Source organism: Alligator mississippiensis, chromosome 5 (assembly GCF_030867095.1).
Source record: "Alligator mississippiensis isolate rAllMis1 chromosome 5, rAllMis1, whole genome shotgun sequence".
Lineage (NCBI taxonomy): Eukaryota > Metazoa > Chordata > Crocodylia > Alligatoridae > Alligator > Alligator mississippiensis.
In genome coordinates, this window is record NC_081828.1 from 169,692,849 (window position 1) to 169,716,221 (window position 23,373).

Consider the following 23,373-nt stretch of genomic DNA (forward strand, 5'->3'; position numbering starts at 1 on the left):
TTTGATAGACCTGTTCGCTATCTAAGACAAGTCACCTCCTCAGTTGAACTAACTTTGATCAGGGCTACCATTTTTTGAGTAATTTAAATTCCCCTACCCTCCCCGCCCAGTGACTGCATAGATGGTCATTTAGGTCAATCTAACCCTAGCTAGGTAAATCTAAATGTAAAGGCTGCACACACCCTTAGTCTTAATTTGCCCCCTGCTTCCCTCTTTTCCCTTTCTTGTGGAACTTTGCATGCCTGGTGATCATACTTTGTGTGCCTGGTGTTCTACTGGAGCTAAATGAGGGAGAGAGACAGTGGTGTATACCTTTGCCTCACACTTCTCAATCCCCTTCAGTACTTACTTAGAGATTGGAATATTGGAAAAAAGCTGTTATCCTCTTCCCCAAGGATTGCATTATAATCTAAGTAGGATCATTAAGGGGATTTCAGAATGCTTTATTCACACTTAGCCTTGTGTACAACCGAATACAGATGATGACAATTTAGCCTTAAGTGAATATCTACAGGATAACAGAACCATAAAGGTACCTATAGTAGAGATTCACAGAGAACAGAAGATGACTGTATATTTTTCATATGTAGTTCTAAAATGAGTGAACAGAGAGGGAGTCAGTGAAAGTTCCATAGGCAAATAAATGCTGATTTTGTAAAAGTATTTGATAGTGCCTATCAAACTTGCAAGATTAACATACAGTTTCTTGGCTATAAGTAAGCATGGAGTGAAAACTAGCTGAAGGACAATATAAAGGTTAATGAAGAACAAAACTGTAGCAGTATACAGTTTGCAAAAATGTGCAATGCGGTCTTTCAAGGATCACTGTTACACCTGCTTTTATCTAATATGCTCATTAATGATCCAGAAGAGGGGGGAAACCAGCAGGGTAATTGCATTTGCAGATGATACTAAGATAGATTTTGGAAACATCAGTGAGTTCAGAGAAATACACAATGGGCACATCTACACAAGACTCTACATCACCATAGCAAAGAGCTACTGTGCTGTAGTTCTTTCCTATGCTGATGCAGCATCACCAGGCATTAACCGTGACAGAGACACTACTGCGCAGTAGCAGCTAAAAATAACTGTGCGGCAAAAGGGTGGTGTAGTAACACCAGTACTTAAGTGAATACTAAATGACTGTAAAAACTGTGCAGTCTGGCGCATGTGTGCACGCACCCACAGTATGGCAAAAGTTAGAAATATAGCCAGAAAATGACAAAATAGAGATACAGCTTGGAAAAATGCAAACTTTTATATATCTGTATATCTAAGAGAAAATAATATGGAACAAAGAAATTGCATAATAGATAGTAACCTAAAAAGCAGCACTGATGAAAGAGAGCTAAGAGTGATAATGGACTGTAAATTAGATATGAGTTTGCAAAGCAAATTTGTAGCAAAAAGGTCAATATGATTTGGGGGCTGTGTGAAGAGAGGCAGCATATCATGGGAAAAAAGGGTATAAACAGTCCTTTGTGTGACTGCCAAAATTGCACCTAGATTTTTGCATTCAGTTCCGGCACTTCATTCTGAGAAATAGATGGTTAAATTGAAAAGACTTCAGAACACAGCATCAAAAATGATTAAGGTGCTTGAACAATTCTCATATGATTAAAGATTAAAAGAACTAGATTAAAAGGAACAGCTGTCTACAAATATTGGAAAACTGTAAACACCAGACAAAGAGCGGAAATATTTCTCTGGGTAGAATGTAACATAAGTCGCACGGTGAGCTGAAATTAAGAAATTGACTCCTGAATGTAGAATCTACTGTCCTATGTAATAATCTGCTCAGATAAGTGGGGCTTGGTGTTACATTCTTTTAGACAGCTAAAACTGTATTGGGAAAAACAAACTGTGTGACACTGTTTAGTCTTGGGCAAGGGAAAGACAAGATGAACTACTATGTATATTCTATAATTAATATTATTTCTTCAACAGGAGGTTGTGCTCCTGTTCCATTCAATAAACAACACTTCATTTATTGTTATTTAGTATTTGTATTTTAATGCTTTCAAGTCCCAATTATGGATAAGGAATCCATGGTGCTAGACAATACCACAGACATAGACAGATTAGATGATACAGACCATTTAAAGATTTTGCGTCAGGAAGATGGAGAATTGTGGAAAGGAGACAACTTGAAGAATGATGAATGGCAAATTTACTTATGATGTCCTGAAAGTAAAGAAGATGGGGGTGAGATTTACCACAAGCAGCAGAAAAGGAAGAATCCTGACTCTCCCGCTAGTATGGCATGTGCATCTATTGCTATGATATCAAACACTATCCACTTCATGAGCAAAATCTTTGATTTTTAAAAAGCATTTGGGGCTGGGTATATTGTGTTTACACCAGGAAAATTTCCATTGGTTTTGTACACCAAAATTAATGATATAGGGATCAAGCATGGGCAGGTGACCAGTTATCTCAGGTAACTGCAGCCAATAGGCATTATCATAATAAATGGCATGGAGCCCTGAGGAAATTAGTATGCTGGCTGGAATATTGGAAATTGGTTGTGGACAGTCAACACATGTATTGGTTTCATTTGAACCAGCGTAATTTCACTGAATGTTTTCCTAGGGTAACACTACACTGGATTCAAATATTTTATCCAGGTGTAAGGCTGTACACTATATGGATGCATCTTTTTAAATGATATAAAGTCTGATTAAAATAATGTGAATGCTTTGTATGTCCAAGGTTTAAATGCACAAAATGTGTGTGTGCCAGTTTAAAGACTGAGTTAGAAGACTGAAAAAAAGGTTCTCTGAGAATTCAGTTCTCAAAGCTGCCCTTAAATGTGTTTGTTGACCTAGCAATGCTTTCTTTAACAAAGAAAACCATAGCTTAAATATTAAGTATGAAGCATGCCAGGTAATTGGTTTGCTGAAAGCAAAAACTCCTCTGACAGGTAACATGGAGGTCAAATATAGTAAAAGTTACCCAAAAATAAGGGATAAACGGAAGCTATGCTCTCAGGACAAACCGTTTCCTCCTTGAAAATATATGCTTACTACCTATATTTAATTCAATTACATCTTGTAATTCAAGTACCCTATTGACATGCTGCATTTACAACTCCTCATAAACCTAGCAATTTTTTTATTTGATCAGTTTCAGGTCAAACTGGACATTTTCCTTTGATAAATCAGTGCTGATGAGTTGCTGGGTTGAATGCACTGCCTTTGAGTTTTTCAGCACATTTCTAGAAAGGACTGCTAGACATCACTCAGGCAATGATGCAATAATTCATTACTCTGATGATTTCTTCTTCAAAGGACCAGTAAATTCAGATATGTGTTTAAAGACTCAGAACATTTCTAGGCAAATACCTCACACATTAGCAGTTCTAATAATTGAGGATAAAACTGAAGGCTCAGCTATATTCTCATTGATGTTGGAAGATATACAAAATGTTCTGGCTTCCAATTCCAAGCTTCCAATACCTGAAGTTTTATTATCACTCAGAGATGGATTTCCATAAGACTTTCATTTTAAAATGCCTTACATAGACCTGACAATGTGGAGGTACCAATCTATTAAATTTTATCTGCTAAAAGAGTTATTGTATTGTGCATTTCAGCTCATTAAGAAATGTTGCAATTTGACTACAGTCATTTGGCTACTGTAATAGTAGGACTCAAGAATCCAGATTAGAGGTTTCTTCCTTCCACCTACTCATGGTGGGGTAATATTAGAATTGGGTTGAAGAAAGTATGAGATTTAATGCCATCAGAGCCGTACCTACATAGTTCTACTGGCCAATTCAGTTAGAGAGGCGGAAGGTAATGGCCACAATAGCAGCAAAGAAGTTGTTCTATTGCCATTCGATGATAGAGTATGTTTTTACTTTCACTCAGGCCTCTCTGAACATCACAGTACAGGTGGATGAGAAATGCTTTTCTTGTTCTACCAAACCTTTCAGTATTTCAAATATTTATTTATAATCTTATATATTTCATATATTTATTATATATTAGTGAATTGCCCATCAAGAATGATGGGGGGGATGGGGACAGAGCACCGCCACCCACCACCCCGTACCACTGCTGCCTCCCAGGAGCTGGTTGGGGGGGCGGAGTTTGCCTCTCCGTCCCTCTCCATCAGTACTCTGTACTGCCACTGCCTCTAAGGAGCAGGGCCAGGGTACGGGGGTCTCCCCTACATCCCCGCCTTCATGGCCGCGCTCCACGATCCCACTCCATCCCCACTGTCCCCTCCATCCCCCCGTGCCACCACCCCACACCGCTGCTGCCCCCAAGCTTGAGAGTCCCAAGAGTTCCCCCCACCCCAGATCCATGTCCAGCTGACTGACTGTGTGTCTATCTGTGCGAAGCACTCTGTTTATTTCAGTAAGCATTGTGACTGGTTGCTGAGATAACCAATCAGAGTGCTCCAAGAATATTACAGACAGACACAGACAGACAGACTAAGCCCTTTATATATATGGACTTTCATGTATTTATTTATGTATTTATATTTTTTGCCCTCTGAACCAGCTGAAAAAAGTCACATTGGTTCCTGACATTCTTTATTTTGATAACATTCTTCTTTTGTAGGGCATCAGACATCGACTTCAAAATCTGTGAACCACTGTCTGGTATTAATGCTCAATAATTATTGCTCAATAATCACAGATTCCATCTACCCCATCTGGAAGGGGCTTTTCATTTACTGCTATATCAAAGGAGTGCATCGGGAGCTCAGTGAACAACTGTTCACCAGGGCACCCCTGGGGAAGACCAGGACTAATGGATATAAACTCCTGGAAGGCCACTTTAGGCTTACTACCAGGAAAAACTCCTTCACAGTCAGAGTGTCCAGTCTGTGGAATAAACTCCCTCCAGAAGTGGTGCAGTCACCTACCCCAGAGGTGTTCAAGAGGAGACTGGACAGTCACCTCACTGGGGTCACCTGACCCCGGTTTCTTCCTGCCTACAGTGGGGGGGGGGGAGGCTGGACCTGATGATCTGTGTGGTCCTTTCTAGCCCCTTACAATCTATGAATCTATGGACATTTGTAAAGATTGCAGCTTTCAACTAAGTGCTGTGCTGTTCATTGGACAACGCATTCACACAAGGGGATGTTGAAGATGTTTATCTTATGAAGTGCTGTTTTGAAGATTCCAGATCCAGATGTCAGTTTGTTCAGTGTGACCCACACTTCTCTGTCAAGGTCATGCCAAATGGGGGACTTGTTTGGTGTTAGGATGAGTGACTACCTTCTTGTGGTGCCTCCTGTGAGCAGCTGTAAGATGAAACTAAAAGTCACTACCAAGAAAACTGGACTTCAAATTTCCAGTTACTATATACTATACTTTCCAATTTTAATATACTAACTACAGGATGAGCAGGAGCAATCTCTCCTATCTATAAGGGGAAAGCTTCACTGTTCTTCAACTTAATGTTGAAGGCTATACTTCACTCAAGCAATCAGTGCTGGAACACATCACCAGGAAAATGAAACCACATGCAGTTCTTTGATAATGTTGAAATGTTTTGATATCAGCTATTTTAATCTCATCTTAGTTTTCATTAAGCAAAAAGTTTAAAATGAAAAGTAATTTCAAACCAAAAGAGCAAGATCTTTTTATTAATTTGGAAGTGTTAAAAATAAGGTATTTTGCCAAATACAAACTTTCTTTTGAAAATATTTTGAGTTAGGAGATGCATTGAAACTGTGCTATATCCATAAAATATTTTGGTTTTGATTAACTAATATTTTCAACAAGGAAAATTTTTAGTTTCTTGTAAAATACTTAAGCAGCTCTATTTGTCAGCACACTGATATCTTGCTGTGGGGTGGGGTGAATATTTTTTCACAGCATTCTCCTACCCCTCCTCAACTTTCACCTCACTTCTCCCCCCAGAAACCTATAAAGACATTGTTTTTTTCCAAAGATTTCCTGAATATCTTTAATTCTAATACTAACAATTTAGACTTCTTGGAGCTGCTGCTAACCAGAATGATTTAGCATTTTTACCTGTAAAAATGATTTTGTTGAATATAAGGGAGTAACCAGGTTGTGACAGACAACACCTAGAATAATGAGAAATTGGAAAAATGTTGGATTCAGTTGAATAAAACAATTCAGGAACTTCTTAAGAGTCAATAATAGCTTATGAAAGAAAGCCCAAAATGAAATGGTATGTTACCACAACAATGTAAATCAATTCAGTGTTCATTTAACCAGACAATATCTAATGAAGATTTGGGAATTATTTAGTATATTGCATCCACTCACAAAGTCTATCTTTTAGAGCAAAGGACATGTAAAGGGGTCAACTAAATATCTTTTGCCATTATTTAATAGTTCCTGTTTCTAAAATGTTGACCTACAGGAAAGAATAAGACCTTTAGATCACTTGAAGCACAAGAGTTTCTGTAGAGACTGAGGTCAAAGGAGTTGAAATGGTAGAACTGCTGAAACATTTAGTTTTATAATCTGTTCTTGGGGTTAATAGGGAATTGTGGAGTTATTTTTTAAGGTTTGGCAGGATAAAATGCAAGGACAAGAGTCAGAAGTATAAACATGTTAAGAAATCTAATGGCTTGTTAAAATTCTTCATAAAATGCCAGATGCAATTAAAAAAAAATCATTATTTTAGTAAAAATAGTAAGTTCAAGTGTTAGTCTTTTTTATAGAATATTTAAATTCCCTGATATTTACAGAAATAACTCAGCAGCACTAATCTATTTAAATAAGGTTGTCTACAGAAGCTTGGAACAGCAGTATGAAGTAAATACTTCCCTTGATTCATGAGATCCCTGTCAGAATATTATAGTTGCATCCTAAAGTATTGAAGGTAGATACTTCTATATGTGCATAAAAGCCATTAAATAGGTCCATGGATGTAACATTCCTTGGAAAACTAGAGTCAGTATTGGGCAGTGGCGATGCATAGCAGGTGCATGGGTAGCACCAGCCAGGGAATGGGGATACCAGGACAAGTGATGCTGGCACTTCTAGGTGCACCCCTGGCAATACTGGGTGCACCCCTGGCACTTCTGGGTTGGTGCGATCAGCTGAAGGGGAAGCCCCCCGCTGGATGCTGACTGGCCGCTGTGGGGGCAAGCACCCGCCCTGACTCAGGAGGCATCACTTAGCCATGGTATTAGGTATAATCTCTATCAAAGTCTCCTTTGGATTTTGTATGAAATGAGCAACTATTAGTTTTTAAATCAAAGTACCACAATAGGTTGTTATAATCTAGTCGTATATAAACTATACCTTAATCACATGACCTGGCTAATAATAGCCATGAATAATATAAAAGAAGTCATATCCATGGTGCTTAGTCTCTTAATTTTTTTTATTTGCAAATTAAGAATATTTATTTTTACAGTCTATCTACATTTGGGATAAGATTTTTAAGATACTGTGGTTACTTGTGACCATTAAGACCAGAAAACTGGCTTATTATATATTGCTGTGAAGTAAATTTTAGTGAATTCAATACATAGAGATTCAACTATATCATGTCTTGATTTCTTAAATATTAAATATTCTTTATGAGAAATTTTACATATAATGTATATATACTGGCTTAAATCACAGAAATTAATCACATAGAACCACAGTAAATAATGGTCCTACTCAGGAAGCTTCTATCTAGATGTCTGTCCTTGTGAAATTTGATTTTATTGATTTTTCCTCTGTTTTCTTTGAGAACATCTTAATTAATCTTTAATGTTGAATCAACCAAAAAAATAACCATTTCAGCTTGTTAATCAAAATCAAAATATCTTGAGTCACTTTCACCCAAATTCATGTCTACTTGTGGTGCTATAGTGCCTAATGAAAGCTATATATGAAGTGCCTACTATTACTATTTATCTCTAAAGCAGAATGAGTTGTCTGGATGAACTGTATTCCTATAACAGAAGCCCATCACTGGTTGGAAAGCCATGTTGTGTTTTTTATGATGCATAGCTATGGTACATGATGGGAAATATAGGTGGGAAAGCCCAATCAGTAGAGGAAAAATGTGGGCACACAGCACCTGTACTACTGGGGGGGGGGGGTATAGGTGCTCAGGTACACAGTTAATAGCCCAGGGGGTCCAAGTTTGATGCCACAGAAGAAGCACTCAGGGCCTGGCCCCCTCAGATTCCAATGAATCTGCCACAGCAACATGAAAAAAAAAAGACCACAATAGCTCGGGGAGAGGGAGGGGGGAACAGTTCAGTAATGAACTAAGCAAAAAAGAAAACTTTCCTTTTCTGATTTTTCATATATTGAAATATTTTGATATTTCAATTTTCAAATATCAAAAATCTAATTTTTCCTCAAAATGGTATTCCACCCATCAATATGAATTCATAAAAAAATCTTTATCAAAATGAAGGACGAAACAGCTACCAGAATGTCAGGATACATATCTCAGTTTTCAGCCGGCTTGAGAAAACAGGACTCTAAACTTTTCAGGGCATTGGGCTGCCTTTAACTATATCTATATATGGTACCTGGTCTCAGTCATGGCCTGTAGTAACCACCATACTATAATTAGCAATTGACTAGGACATGGAATTTGAAATTCCTATTAAAGGCAATGGAAAACTATAGTATTCTTGGTTGACTTTGGATCAGGCCATAGCTTATAAGGTATGTAGTGTCAAATAGGTATATAATCTTGCATTTTAACCTATAAATGTTCTCCTCACAAAATCCTGTTCACTGCCAAGGTAATCTCCAAAAGACCTTAAAGAAGAAGCCCTTAATAATTGATTCCTATTAAACAGTAACTTCAGAGTGAAAAACCATAGGCTGCTAGAATCAATTGTTTGTAGTCTTAGACAAAATCTCGTTTTCTATCACACTATGTTGAGATTTGAAAATATTTTTGCTCTAAACTGAGATGAAAAACTAAGATTTCAAAATGTTATTTGAAACATAATTCTGAGAACATTTCATTTTAGGTGACGAAGTATTTCTATTCAACAAATTTGAAATGTTTCATATGGCACTTTTTTTTCTATGTGTTTTACATATAATAAAGTAGATTTTAAAATAAAAAATCTAAATTTTCTTATCAATGTTTTTTAAAGAAGAAATCTTCTAAGTCATTTATTTCCTCAAAAGGATACTACATCAATAGATACGATCTATTTTTTTTTTTTATCAAAATGAAATTTTCCACACAAAAACCTATTTGATTATATTTTCTGAATGTTTTACATTTTAAGCATACAGTTCTTATAGGCCCTTGCCTAAATTGTGCAATGATTCATAAGAAAGTACTTGACACTTATAAAAGTAGAAGGAAAGTCCCTGAACTTAGAATTAAGCAGTTCTGCTATAGCAGGTCTATTTATCATAACAATTATTGTTCTTTCATGCAAAATTTGTATTGTATCATAATAATATTAACCATGTTGATTTAAAAGAAAAATAAAAGAAAGATTTATGCAGCTCAAATTTATTCAGGGCTGATTATAAAATTCAAGATTATCTGGATTTATACAACTTACACAATAAAAGGTACCATAAATTTGCTTCTTCCTTTAATTCATAGACAGAGAGAGAGAGAGAGAGAGCAAGCCTGAATTACAATTTGATAAGATTAGTTTCTACATAAATTTTCAATCTAGCTAGATTTTTTTTAAGGATTATATAAATAATACCACAGAATCAAAACTGGAATGAATTTCTGGTATTTCTCATTATAAAAGAAATAAAAAGTATTTTGCAAAGTAAATATAACCCCGCTTTTCTGCTTTGTAGCAAAGGGTTTAGGTATATCTGACCTGATGATGTATGCTTTAATGTGCATTTCAATCTACAATTGCATCCTCAGAAGTGCAGAACATTTTTCTTTCCATTTTATTTTTTTGTGTTGATTCTTGATCACTTAGGTAAATGTGTCTAATTTTGGGGGACCACAGGCAAGATGCATTACATGTTCAGAAGTGAAACTGGATTATGGACATGTTCCATAACTATAATGTTCTGAATAGAACAAAGCTATAGTAATAGTTTACTGAATAGTAATGAACTATAATGTTCTGAATAGAACAAAAATGGACTGCATAATATATATCTGTTTTTAATTGAATAAATTGAATATACTAGGGTGGTACTGGAGTGACATAGCCATGGTGGTCCAGAAACATGCAAGAGGCAAGGATTTTTGTGGGTGATACCTATGAATGGATCAACTGCACAGGTGGGAGAGGTTTACATAGGCTTTCAGGGACAAGGCCTCTGTCTTAAGGCTATGATCAATCAAAAGTATGTGAATACCCACACTTAAAATTCAAAAGGGTCTGCACCTTCATTCAAACTTTCCAAAGGGGTCTGCACTTCCATTCACATTTTTAGGGGTCTGAAAATGACAAAAGATTGAAAACCACTATCTTAGAATACCACTGGCATCTAAGACGGTTTTGAAATCAGATTTAGTGAATTTCTCTATTAGTGCAAAACAGGGTTGTCCAACTTCTGAGAGGCTGAAGGACAAATGCCCTGCAGACTGCACTACTAGTGGCCACACAACCATAAGCTGCAACATGGTGAGCCACAGGATCCCCAAGCTGCATGCTGTGGATCAGTGCCTTGAGGTAGATCCAGAAAAAAAGGCTGTGTCATTCAGAGAACTGCCAGCCCTTTTCAGACCCACCCTTATTTTTGAAAGATAGAAGTTTTGCACTGGTTCTCACAAATCTATCCTCTTCTGTATCTCTGGGCAATTTGACTAGCTAGTAAGTCAGAGGGGACAAAGCTAGCCCTACTTCTACTTCTCCTCCTTCTCCATCTCCTGCTTTATATCTTGCTTGCAGCAAGAAGCATCAACTTGTCTTCAACTCAGGGCTACAGTCTGAGACAGCCAGGAACAATAAAGAGACCTTCACTCAGACTGGTGGACTTATGTCTGTATGTGAGAAGCTGCTATATTCTCTATTTGAAATGATAAACAGTGATCACCAGGTGTACAGACTTGACACATTTGTCATGGCAGCTCTTAAAAACTGAAGATAGTTTGACACAAACCTTCGGTATAATTGTTCATATGCTATCATTTGGAACAAGTGGAACTTAGTGAAATACACTATCTATAAATTAGTCACCTCAAAAGCTTAGGACCCTGTGTAGATGTTTTCCCAATTAGAATCTGATTGTGATAGTTAAAAAGTTGCTGGCCTTACACATCCAAATTGTTAAATGTATTAATTAATTTATTTACCATTCTACCCTCTGTGTAGATATCATTTGGAAACACCTTGGATCGTATCTCAGAACTTTACAATACTGTACACAAAAATAGGATGCCTTCATCTTTCAAGGTAAGGCAATACGTGCTATATAGCTATGTTTGCTTTCTGCTTTTTGAAATACCTCCCTAGTTATCAGTGAAAACTAAGAGCATGCCCCTTTTCTTGTGGTTGGGGGGGGGGGGGAAGTGACAGCTATTAAAAATAACTGAACAAGTGGATGTCTGCCAGTGTGTTGGTAATCTGGCTTCAGAGAGACACCTCTGTTCTTGCAACCTTGGAAGATTCTATACGGCATGGTTCTGTTTGGTGCAGAAACTTCTATTCTGGTTTACAAAATGGCATTTCAAATAAAGACTGTAGTAGGTAAAACAGGAATTCTACTGTTCTACACTGCTCTATAATGGAACATATAAGTTCAAGTGACTCTTAAGTCATCAAGAGATTCTTTATTTAACTATAAATCAAGACTATAACGGGGTAGGCAGGGCAAAAGCCCAGGTGCCTATGTAGACGGGGTGCCAGAATGGAGGCCCCCAGACAGCCTTGTTGCAGGGGCTCCTGCGGCTAATGTTCAGGGAGCCTATGCTGACTCCACAGTGGGCCAAGCCTACACCACAACAGCCACCACTAGGTGGTGAAGAGGCTGAGCAGCAGTAGGTCAGACAATGGTAAGCCTAAGCCACAACAGGTCAGTCTCTTTTGGCATTCCCCCTACCCTCCTTCTCAGCCTCAGCTCACAAGCACTCTGCCCAGGGCATTGGAAATAGTTAGCTATGCCCCTGTATGGATTGAACTAAATATATATATTAGACAATTCAAGAGTGGCACTGTTTAGCATTTTATAGCAATACTCAGGAAGTATTAAGAAACAAAAATAAGTTCAAAGGAGAGAGCTTCATTTCTAAAATGTAAGGGTTTCTTTCAGTTTAGCAAAACAGTCAGTCTCTCTGCTTTACTGATCAAAACTAATCTTGTTTAGACAGCATTTGTTTTCTACTGTTTTCAGAATGACTTAAGTGAAGAACAAACTGAGTGTCTCTATATTTTAAAACCTTAAATGAAAGAATGACCTGGATCACATATATTTTAGCATTTTATTCTCATTCTCTGTGCCTCTGAACCACATGGACACTGGGAATCATTTCAGATTTGAATGGATGCTTCTTGGTGAAATGTGGAATGTATGAGAAATTTAATATTAACTGAAATTTGAAAATAAACTCAATTAGCTTTTTTAACAACTTTTCTGCTCAGTAAGATGCTGGAGAGGACAACCATAGGGTGACCATATGTCCCAGGCAAAATGGGACACTCCCAGCTTCTGTAGCCCAGTCCTGGCCAGTTGGTCAAAAGTCCTGGAGAGGAGTCTGATGGGGATGCAGAGCAGCACGGTGTGCCAGGCAGGTACCATTGCTCCTGTGTGTGAGCAAGATGGGCAGACTGGGGTGTAGTGGAGCTTGCTCCAGTTGGCCCATCTTCCTCAGGCATGGGAGCATTGTTTCATTGGGCATGTCACTTCTCATGACTGTGAGCACCAGAGTCTCCTGGAATGCAGTTTCCTACAGGTGGTACTCTCCTCTGCAATACCCTTTAGGATTTGGGAACCCATCATCCCAGGATTCGATCCCATCATATTCCCTTAGTCTCTTCCAGGTCCTCCTCAACACTGATCATTTCCTAAACCTTTCTTTAATCCTTTGAATAAGCCCTAATTTGTCCCAAGATTTCTTCTGGCCTGCTTCAGAGGTCATACAGGGTATCTCCTTGTTCTGCCCTTTTCCAGGCACATCACTGTATCAGAATCTATTTTTTCTCATTGCTTTTGGCAGGTGCTCTGTTCTGCTCCATTGCTGGAGCATTTCTGCCCCTTACTAATGAGGCCCTTCCTTTATACCTCTCTAAGACAGGGGCCTCCCACTCTGTTTTATCCAGATAGGGGGCCCTTTTCCTTCTTTCTCATAAAAGGACTAAATGGGCTCTGTTAGACCAGCTTTCTGGGCAAGTTTTCAAATCACTAAACTAGATTAAGCTAAAAGATGGGAGACACGTCTGCTAGTTCTGCAACTAACATTTTAGGACTTAAATAGCATTACATGCGTACCAACCACCTCCAGAGCTTAAGCAGCTAGAGTGAAGTCTTTTATAAAGAAAGTGCAGGGTGGGTATAGCTAAGCAAAGGTGATTAGAATCCAGACTAAGTGCCAAAAATTTCACTTAAGCAACTGTGTAAGCACAACTTAGGCAAAACTCAAATAGGATTTATCTCACACTGTCAATTGCAATGGTTAAGAAATACAGTCGCCATACAGACAAGACAAGGGGAATTTGAACATGAAAATAAACCAAAAAAGAAAGGATAAGGACAATAGGGAACACAAATGTCTTTGATTGAAAGGAACACAATATAAACTTTAAGTAAATGTCAGAATTTTCGAGGTTAGAATGTCAAATCTGCAAGATTCAAATATCCCCTTCTTGTCAAAAGAAGTCATCCAACTTTATTTTTTGCAACATTTCTCCAATGTGCATGTACACCTGTCCATCTTTTCTAGTGTACATGCTCATTTATTTACCATCAGGTATAGTGAGTACATTGGCATATCTGACCACATTTTATGAACATTTGACTAGCATCAAGGATTTTTTTTGTTCTCATCTGTTACATGAAGATAAACTTTTCTTTCTCCATTGATCTGTCAAGAACTCTTTTATCATCCCAGCTTAAAACAATATATAACAAAAATGTGACAAAGATACAAGGTCTCAGATTGTATATTACACAATTAGATTCTAATATGCATTAACATGCATTCTCTTTCTCTTATTCTCAGAGTTCTCCATGTATGTACATTTATTTTCTTATTTAGATTTTAGAAAAACATGAGAGAATGCTCCAACATCCATGGCTCTGAATACTCCTGCATAGATATCAACCCAAAAAAGGAGTTATTTACAAAGTAGAATCAATCTAAACAGAATCATTTCTCCTCCTTCTCACTCCCCCTGAGGACATCTCATATTAATCAAGGTGGCAGAACCCATATGATTAACCATCCCACCTCAACCCTGCCTGTAAAATAGAAATCCTTTCCACCCACCATTTGCTGAAACAGAGGAATTTAGAAGAATACCCAAAAGGAAAGTTAACAGCTTCATATTATTTCAGACTGGGAAGCTGAAAGGGATGACATCACAAAGCAATAGGGCCCCAAAGAAAATGCTGTGCTGGGTATCTCCTGATACAGAGTAGGAAGAGAGTTTGTAAATAGAAGGACTGTAGTCTGATTTATGGTAATCTTTTCTCATATTGATTAGCTAAAGTAGAAGGGAGCATAGCTCCCCTTCCTCTACCACAAATTTCTAGAAGGAAAGATGCCACAACTCCTTGGCTAATATATTCACCACTCTTTTGTCAGGCTTCTTTAACCACTAATAATCTAATAATGAATAATCACATCTTTGTTTTTCAACTATTTAACTCATATCTTCTTCACAATGAAGCTTCAAGGGCTAATTTTGCTTCCAAACAGTCAATAGCACTTGCTCACTATTACATATATGAAAGGCAGAATTAAATAAGAATTTACATTCTCAAGATCAGATTGTGAGCCGCCAGCTACTAGTCCTGTCAGGAGTGATAAATAGGTACATTAGATAGAGTCAATATTCTTCCTGACCTGCAAAAGCTCCTTGAGAGTCTTTCTTATAGGATTCTGGGAACAACCACTTTGCCATGTGTAGTTTCACACATGGCCAAGGGATTACTTTACACTGTTCTTGCTTAACATTTTTCATGTTGTGTGGCATATGGGGCCTACAAGGAAGAATCTGGTTGATATCTTTTGTGTCAGCTGTTCTTCTTTCTAATGCCTTCATAATTCCAAATGCCTTCATTTCCTCCTCTACTGTCGTATTTCATGCCTCTTTGAGCCTTCTTCTTTTCCTTCTCCTGCTTTACCTGTTACAATTTAAATATGTGACCTGAAAGGACTTGTAGAACTATATTGAAGATTTAAAAGAAATCACCAGGAATAAATTACTCCTTTAGTCATAAGAACTTGTCACATAGAGGTGTTCTAGCAAATTTTAAGTTTGCTTTAATAATGCTTAAATATACATTTGCTAATGCAGATTTTCATCTAGAAAAAAGTCAGCAGCATAACCAGAAGTTGCCACTGCCCCAATGCCCCAGGCACCCAACTACATCATTACACCACTGAATATAATAGTATTATAATATACTTTATGAAGCCTGTATCCTCAGTGTTCTTATGTATAGCAGTGAGACATGGTCAACATGTGCATATCAAGAAAAGAATTAGAACAGCTTCCACCTAGGCTGTTTACAGCCTATCCTTGGCATCAAGTGGCAAGACAGAATTAACAACACAGCAGTCATTGCTAAACCCAACCTGCCAACCATCACTGCACTACTTAAACATCAGTGCCTACACGGTCTTGGCCATCTCTACAGGATGGAAGACAGGCACATCTTGAAGATGGGGAGAGAAGAGTAGAGCACCCAAAATTATGCTTCAAAGACATCTGCAAGCAGGACATAATGGCTTTTGGGATCAACACAAACCTCTGGGAGGCCTTAGCAGGAGGCAGGACAAAGTAGCGCTCCCTTCTCAATCATGAAGTCCAACATCATGACAAGAAATGGTTACTCAAATTACAACACAAACGTGACTGAAGTAAACTGCCAGTACAGTAGCCCCTAACACTATGTACACCTGTGACCACTGTGGCAGGACCTGCATATCTAACATTGGTCTCTGAAGCCACAAAATGCACCACCGATCAGTAGAATAGCTGTAATATTCACCGTCGCTTGCTGATGGACAGAGGCCATTACCACATGAAAACAACTTGTCTAGTACACAGAGAGTGTTCCTACATCTGATACCTGGTGGCTACCTATAAGTATATAAGGGGTGTGCATCAGGATATGGAGGAATGCCTGTTCACCAGAGTGCACCAAGGAATGACAAGGTTGAATGGTCACAAACTCCTCCAAGACCATTTCAGGCTGGACACAAGGAAGAACTCCTTTACTGTCTGAGCCCCCAAGGCCTGGAATAGACTGCTGCCAGAGGTGGTGCAAGCACCTACTCCAGACTCCTTTAAGAGACATTTGGACATTTATCTTGCTGGGATCCTTTGACCCCAGCCGACTTCCTGCCCCTGGGGCAGGGGGCTGAACTCGATGGTCTTCCCAGGTCCCTTCCAGCCCTAATGTCTATGAAATCTATGAAATCTTTAAGTTTTTTGTCATCAGCGCCCACTCTTCTCTTGGTTATGATTTTACACATAACTAGATGGGCCATCAGACAAAGCTGTGCTTTTTATTCTTTTAAGTTTATCATTCTAGAAACTAATATACCTGGCTCATTAAGAAACAAATCCCTTTTACTCTAATATGGGAGCAGAGGAATCCAAATTCACTGAAACAGGGTAGTTCTGTAGTGTTTGTTGGGTTTACTGAGGATCTAGGGGGTTTGAGCAGGAGGTGTGTGCTAGTTTGTAAGATTTGTTTCTGAACAGAGATGAGCAATTACAAAGCGCCCATTTATTTCCTAGAAGTCTATCTCAAGTTGTATACCTCCTTGCCTTCACAGCTGATGGTATCCTTAATTCAAAACAACAAAATGTGTCTTAATCAGATGAGTATCTCCATGTAAAGCAGTGGGATTGATCACATAAGTAAACGGAAAAGGATATGGCCCCTGTTGCTCATCTTATAAACCCTATCTTTATGATTTCTATAGCTAGTTCAATGAGTTTTCAAGTCAATTAAAGATTTCTTTTTTTCTATCAGAACTTACAGATCAGTCCAGGATCCTAAATTCAGTTTTGTTTTTTGTTTCAAACCCCAGCCCCAGCAATAGAGATTCTGGAATCAGAACTTAACTGGCAATTCTGCTGATGATGGATGAGACAGAATAGAACCCATCTGCAACTATATTGGCTCTGCTGTGCTGACAGGAAGATAAATGTGTTTCTGTCAATAAACTGGACACACATGACTCAGAAGACACATAAGGAGTGGATTTTTGCACAACCTAAGTACTGCTTTGCAAAGTTACTTTTTCTGTCACTAGCCAGACTACAACCATTTCCAAAGGAACAATCAAATCTGTGTGCTATATTCATTTCTGAAACTGCCTAGGACTGTATTTCCATATTCACATTTTGTGAGTTTTGTTTTCCGTTGATTTATTTTTATCTAATGAAGAAAGATATTGACAGCCTAGTTATGCTTCTGTTAAACAGAAGGAATCACATTCACAAACTTAGATTATATTTTTATAATTACAAGGGATTTGAAAGTATGATTACCACGGTATCAGGAACAACCAGTTATCAAAAGCAAATTCTTCATGGAATTAAAGAACAGATGTGCCAAGAGGTTATTAACCAATGCACACATATACTTAGGAGGAGTGATAAAGAATTTTCCGTTGGAATAAGTTTCTGATGGAATGGGCTCCATTTAGAAATAGGTTGTTTTTTTCCAGTTTAACTGAATGTTACTTTCTGTGGGGAAATACTAGTACTACTACTACTAATTGTCATTATTACTATTATTATCATTGTCATAGTTGCTATTATTATTTTGGGAAGCAGAGGTGGGAATATAATATATTATTAATATAATGTTAATAATATTTAGTAGTAATATTAGCAGCAGTAGTGGTAGAGGTATGTTTATATCCTGCCCTATCCAGAAAGGCTCAGAGAAGCCTACAGTAACAGACAAAACCTAAAAGATAAGAAACTATAATAAAGTCTCCAATCAACATCCTAAAACTTTACAATTCTACCACACCCCACCCACTCCCACTCCCCTGCCTGTTACCCAGAAAAGCAAACCTTCCAGTCCATCCCAACCCTGCTTTCCAACCTCTGTTCACATCAAGCCTTTTCTCACTCCTCTCCATCCATCCTGCCTAACTACCCACTCCCATTTCCTACCCCCTACACCCTCAATATCTCTCTCAGGCCTCACTGCTTCTCTACTGCACAGTACCTGTGACTGTCCCCTAAAATGCGTTAATCCCCCGCTTCCCGAACAAATACATTACATTAAAAAAATAATAACAGCGGCCCTCCATTCCCACTGAAAGACAATGCTAAAGGTGCCCTTGAGTATCACCCTTTAAGCAGAGCCCCAGGGAGATGCCTGCCTGGGCACCCACCCAGGAGGCATATCAGCTCTAATTTCCAGTGAAGGCTCCCTGGATCTCCATCTAAAAGGAACTTGTTGTTTTGGCTTTCTGCATTCAAGGACATAGTAAAATTGACAAAGACTTTTCTGGTAGACAGCCGGAAATCCATAACCAAGTAAGAGAAATAGGGAATAGGAGGAAAAACCAAGTGTCTCTGTTGTTTGCCTGTTTCACAAGCCTCACTGCTTCTTGGCAACTGGGTAGGTGAGAAGCCTGGAGTTGAAGACACTGAGTACCCAAGTTATTTTTTCTGAAAACCCAGTTCTCAGTGGGAAAACTCATTTTTTTTGTTCTCACTTGGGATAGAAAAATAACTTAAAATTGATTTTTTTTTTTTTCAGAAAGGGATTTCTATTTTAACCACTTCCAGGATTTAGCCCCCAGTGCAGCAAATCACTTTTGCACTGTATATCCTTAAGCATGTCACAAGTTCCATCAATTTTAAAGACCTGACTGTGTGCTTAAATATACACACATGCTGGAACTTTTTGCTAAATCAGAGCCATAGTATTTGGTGACAATTTCCCCAGCACCATGTGCAAAATTAGGGCCCACACCTGCAAATCAGTATACTAGAAGTCCTTTTCTCCCACCATTAGTCTTGTCTATGAGACTCTTCACATGAATTATGGTTTACAGAAAAAGTCATACATTCTCAGTAGCAGAAGGAGATTGGGAAGAAGCAATATACTTGACAGTCTAGTACAGGTGGTTGGCAACCATGGGCATATGTGCCAGAGAAAGGCACACAAAGGCATTTTGCTTGGCACATGTACCTCAGAGCAATTGTCAGTGAAGAGGCTGGGGTTGTGCTGCCAGAACAAGGATAAGGCCTCTCTCACATCCCTTGCTATCTGCCTGAAGATGCATGTGCATCCGCTGCCAGCAACAAGCCAGGCTGGGGCTCTGCGGACCCCGGTGCAGCTGCCTGCAGCCTCCCTGCTGCCTACTATGAGCAGCCTAGGATCCATGGCAGGCAGCAGGGGCCTGGCCTGAAATGGGACCAGCTGTGGCAGGCAGCCTGGAAGCTCTAGCAGCTGCAAGCAGCTGCACCATGGTCTGTGGAGCCCCAGCCTGGCCTGCTGCAGGTGCACATGCACCTGGAGCAGATGGAGGGGAAGTCACGAGTGGCCAGATACTTGTTGTGGTAGCACAGCCCTAACCCCTTTCCCTCTGTCCTCCCCAAGGCACATGTGCACCTGCTGCTGGCAACAAGCTAGGCCAGGGCTCTGCGGACCCTGGTGCAGCCACTTGCATCTCCGGGCTGCCTGCCACCTCCAGCCCAGACTCTGGGCAGGTCCATGCCACCTGCCATGGAGCCCAGGCTGCTCACAGCAGGAGGCTGCAAGAAGCTTTACCAGGGTCTATGGAGCTCCAGCCTGGCTCATTGCCAGTGGTGGGTGGAAGTATGCCTCAGCGCGGATGGCAGGGAAGGGGCCCAGGCTGTACTGCCACAACAAGGATTGGGCCCCTCACAGCTCCCCTGCCATCCACCCCTGGCATGTCAACATCTTTCAAGCAGAGGTTGCAGGTGTTTTTGGCACTCTGCCTAAAAACATTGTCGACCCCGATCTAACATGTTTGTACAAGTCAATTGGCAGAAACCAATAGGAAAGGTTTTCTTTGTCACAGTAGACAGTATTTGTAACAGGCAGGAAGCTAAATACAAAAGAATGAAAGCAGATGAAGTAAAAGAAATCTTTAATGGTTCTTATCCCACCACACAAAGGAACTACTTCAGGAATCACAAATATTGTTAAGGACCATAACAGATGTTGTCTGGGAGAAACATTCATATCAACGTACTGATTCTGCTTAGTCTTAAGTGGAGGTCCTTCATACACACATCAGGGTAAGGGGTGAATATACTCAGTGACTGGATGCTTTTAAAACTCAAAACTTCATAAGGAAATACTGAATATAGGTACTGATTTTACTTTCACTAAAGAAAATGGCTAAGGTCCAGATTCAGTCAGGTCTCATTTAGGTAGCCCAGTACCTAAAATGTAGATACCTTGACTTGGGTAAATGATCCAATTTCACTAGGCTTAGGCATGTATTATTTCTATAGAGGCAATGGGAAGCCACAATGTAGTCCAATTTAAGCATCTAGATACTCTATACAGAGAATGGGGAGTGATTGGTGCCTCCAAAGGACAATGAAGAAAACCAAGAAGCCTCTACAGACAGCCTATAGGAAGTGCTAAGCACAAAGGTGTGTTTGAACTCCTACTCAGGAGCTTAAAAGCTAATTACTAGTTTATGTTCTATATTTTCATGGCACATACACAGATGTGTAACTGTAACTTTTGGCACTTATGCACAGTTTGCAATTCAGCTTCAGACATGAAAGTGAGCCCCCACACACACTGGGCATGCTCATTAAACAGCACTATAGCTGCATAGCCAGGTATTCCCATAACGAAAAAGAGCCAAAGCCCTTGCTGTAGAAATACTGCCCAAACCCTCTGGCACCACTGACTACATAGAAAGGCATGGCTGGCTGTAAGTTGCCAGTCCCTGGGTTAGAACACTTAACTAAGACTAAAGGCATCCAAGAGAAGGGCAGAAGGAAACAAATAACCCAAAGCAGTAGTATGTTTTAATGAAATGAATACTCCTTTGATGTGATAATGCCCTGGGTCCTTGATCCCAATGGAACAGAAACTTTCCCACTGCCTTCCATCCATTTTATCTGAAGAATAGCAAATGCAATGAGCAGTGAGTCAGCTTCTAGAGGAGGCCTAGAGAAGTCTCTATATAATGTCTAACTTGTGGTACAGGGTTTAGGGCACTTTGCTGTAAAGTCAGAGGTGCAGGCTCTGGATCTGTCTGTGTGAAATGCATTTAGGTGCTGAAACTAGTGGCTCCCAAAAGCTTCTCTAATTAAAATGCCACCCCTTCAACCCAGCTCACACATTTAGATGCCCAAGAGTTATAAGTAGGGTACTTCCCAACTTGAGGAGGCAGTCAGCTGATTTCATGGGGAGATCGTGGAGTTCGCTGCCATTTTCATGGGATGGTCACAGTGGGAGCTCCCCATGACTCTGATTGAACAAGGGGGCCCTAATGGCCCCACCCCTCACTGCTGATTGGTGGACAGGGGCAGGACCACACAACGGGCAGCTCCCTTAGCCAATCGGCAAGGGGCAGAAGTGGCAGCAATCTTGGGCTCCCCTTCATGCAAGCAGCCCCACTCCACCCTTCACTCCCAGTGGGCTATGCAGCCAGGCCACTGAGCCATGAAGACTGCCAGCTCCCTCTGGGGAGCCAGCATTTTATATACAGAATGTTTCCCCCCCCCCCCCCACAGATTTCACAGGCATTACCCGACTTTGCAGAGAATGCTGGATTTCATGATTTCTGCAATATCTATGAAATCACAATTTTGGGAGGGCTTCATATGGAGAGCAAATACAATGGAGCATGCTCTAGTATCAGTGACTGTGACACTCCCCAGGGAAGAGAACATTAGATTGCAGTCCCTGCATCCAGAATCACTTCACTTCTCTCTATTTTAAAAAAAACAAAACAAAACAGCCATCATACAATGTAAAATGCATAGACAGGCTTCAATAACAGTGTATAGGAAACCTTCATTATTTGTGGGTTCAGCATTCACGGTTTCAAATATTCACAACTGCCAAATCTGCATTTTAAATACACTTTAAACACTTACTGGAGCTCCTCGGGAGCTCTGCACTTGCTGCTGCTGGACTGCTGCCACTCCTGGTGCACTCCTGCTATCACCACCATGCTCCCACCATTGCTGATGGAGCTGTGCCCCCCTCACCCAGCTGCCTGGGGGCATTGCATTCATGAAAGCAGACTGTGTTCATGAATGCAGTGCCCTATTCATGGATTTCACCATTCGCGGGGATTGTGGGAATGTATCCGCCATGAATGGCAAAGGTCGCCTGTATATTAGAGTTGTGCAAACCTTCAGTAGCCAATTCAATTCAGGGGAATCTCTAAATCAATTTGGAAAAGCTTTGGAAAAGATTTGGCCACCTCAGAGATTTGGCTATAGACTAAGCAGGCAGCTGACACAGCTGCCTCCAGCTGGTAAGTCTGTTGGGTTTGAGGGAGGGGGGAGGGAAGGGATATGGGGAAGGAGGGATTGGGGCTGGGGCTGGGGCTGGAGCTAGGACTGGAACAAGCTGTCCCTCCAGGGTGGGGGGGGGGGCGCATTACTTGCGGAAGGGTTTGGGGGGTGCAGGATGCTGGCACAGCAGCACTGGGAGTGGGGTCTCTGCCTTGCTGCCACTTGCCCACTTGGGGCAGTGGGGTGGGATACAGGTATGGCTTGCTGCATGCTGTCTGGGAGCCCCAACTCCCAGACAGCACACAGCACCCTGCCGAGCCGCACTGCACCCGCACCACGGGGCAGCTGCCATGTGGGTGCCAGGCAGGGGGGCAATCTCCACTGCCCTGCACTGTGCAGGGGGGGCTCTACCACAAACCCTCAGAGGCCCTGATCCCCACTGGTGCAGCCAGTGAGTGCAGGGCTTTTTTTTTTTTTTTTTTAAGTGCTGGGAGGCTGGGGCTGGGCGGGGGCAGGGGTGGGGGTGGGGGCTGGGCAGGGAAGCCATGGGGTCTTCTTCCATGGCTCCTCCCACCCAGGGAGAGGCAGACACATCCAAAGGAGCCATGGGAGAACCTGCAGCCACCCAGCTGTGCCTGCCTCTCCGCAGCCAATCTGAATCTCCGAATCAGCGCCGAATCAGCACAGAATCTCCAATTCTGATTCATCCAAATCAAATGGGGACAGTGATTCGAATCACTAAATTGAATCACTGTCCTCTGAATCACCTGAATCCGAATTCAAATCAAATACTTCCCTATTTGCACTGGCCAAGTGTATATCCATTATGCTATTTTGAAGTCCACTTTATCAGACTGGAAAAATTAG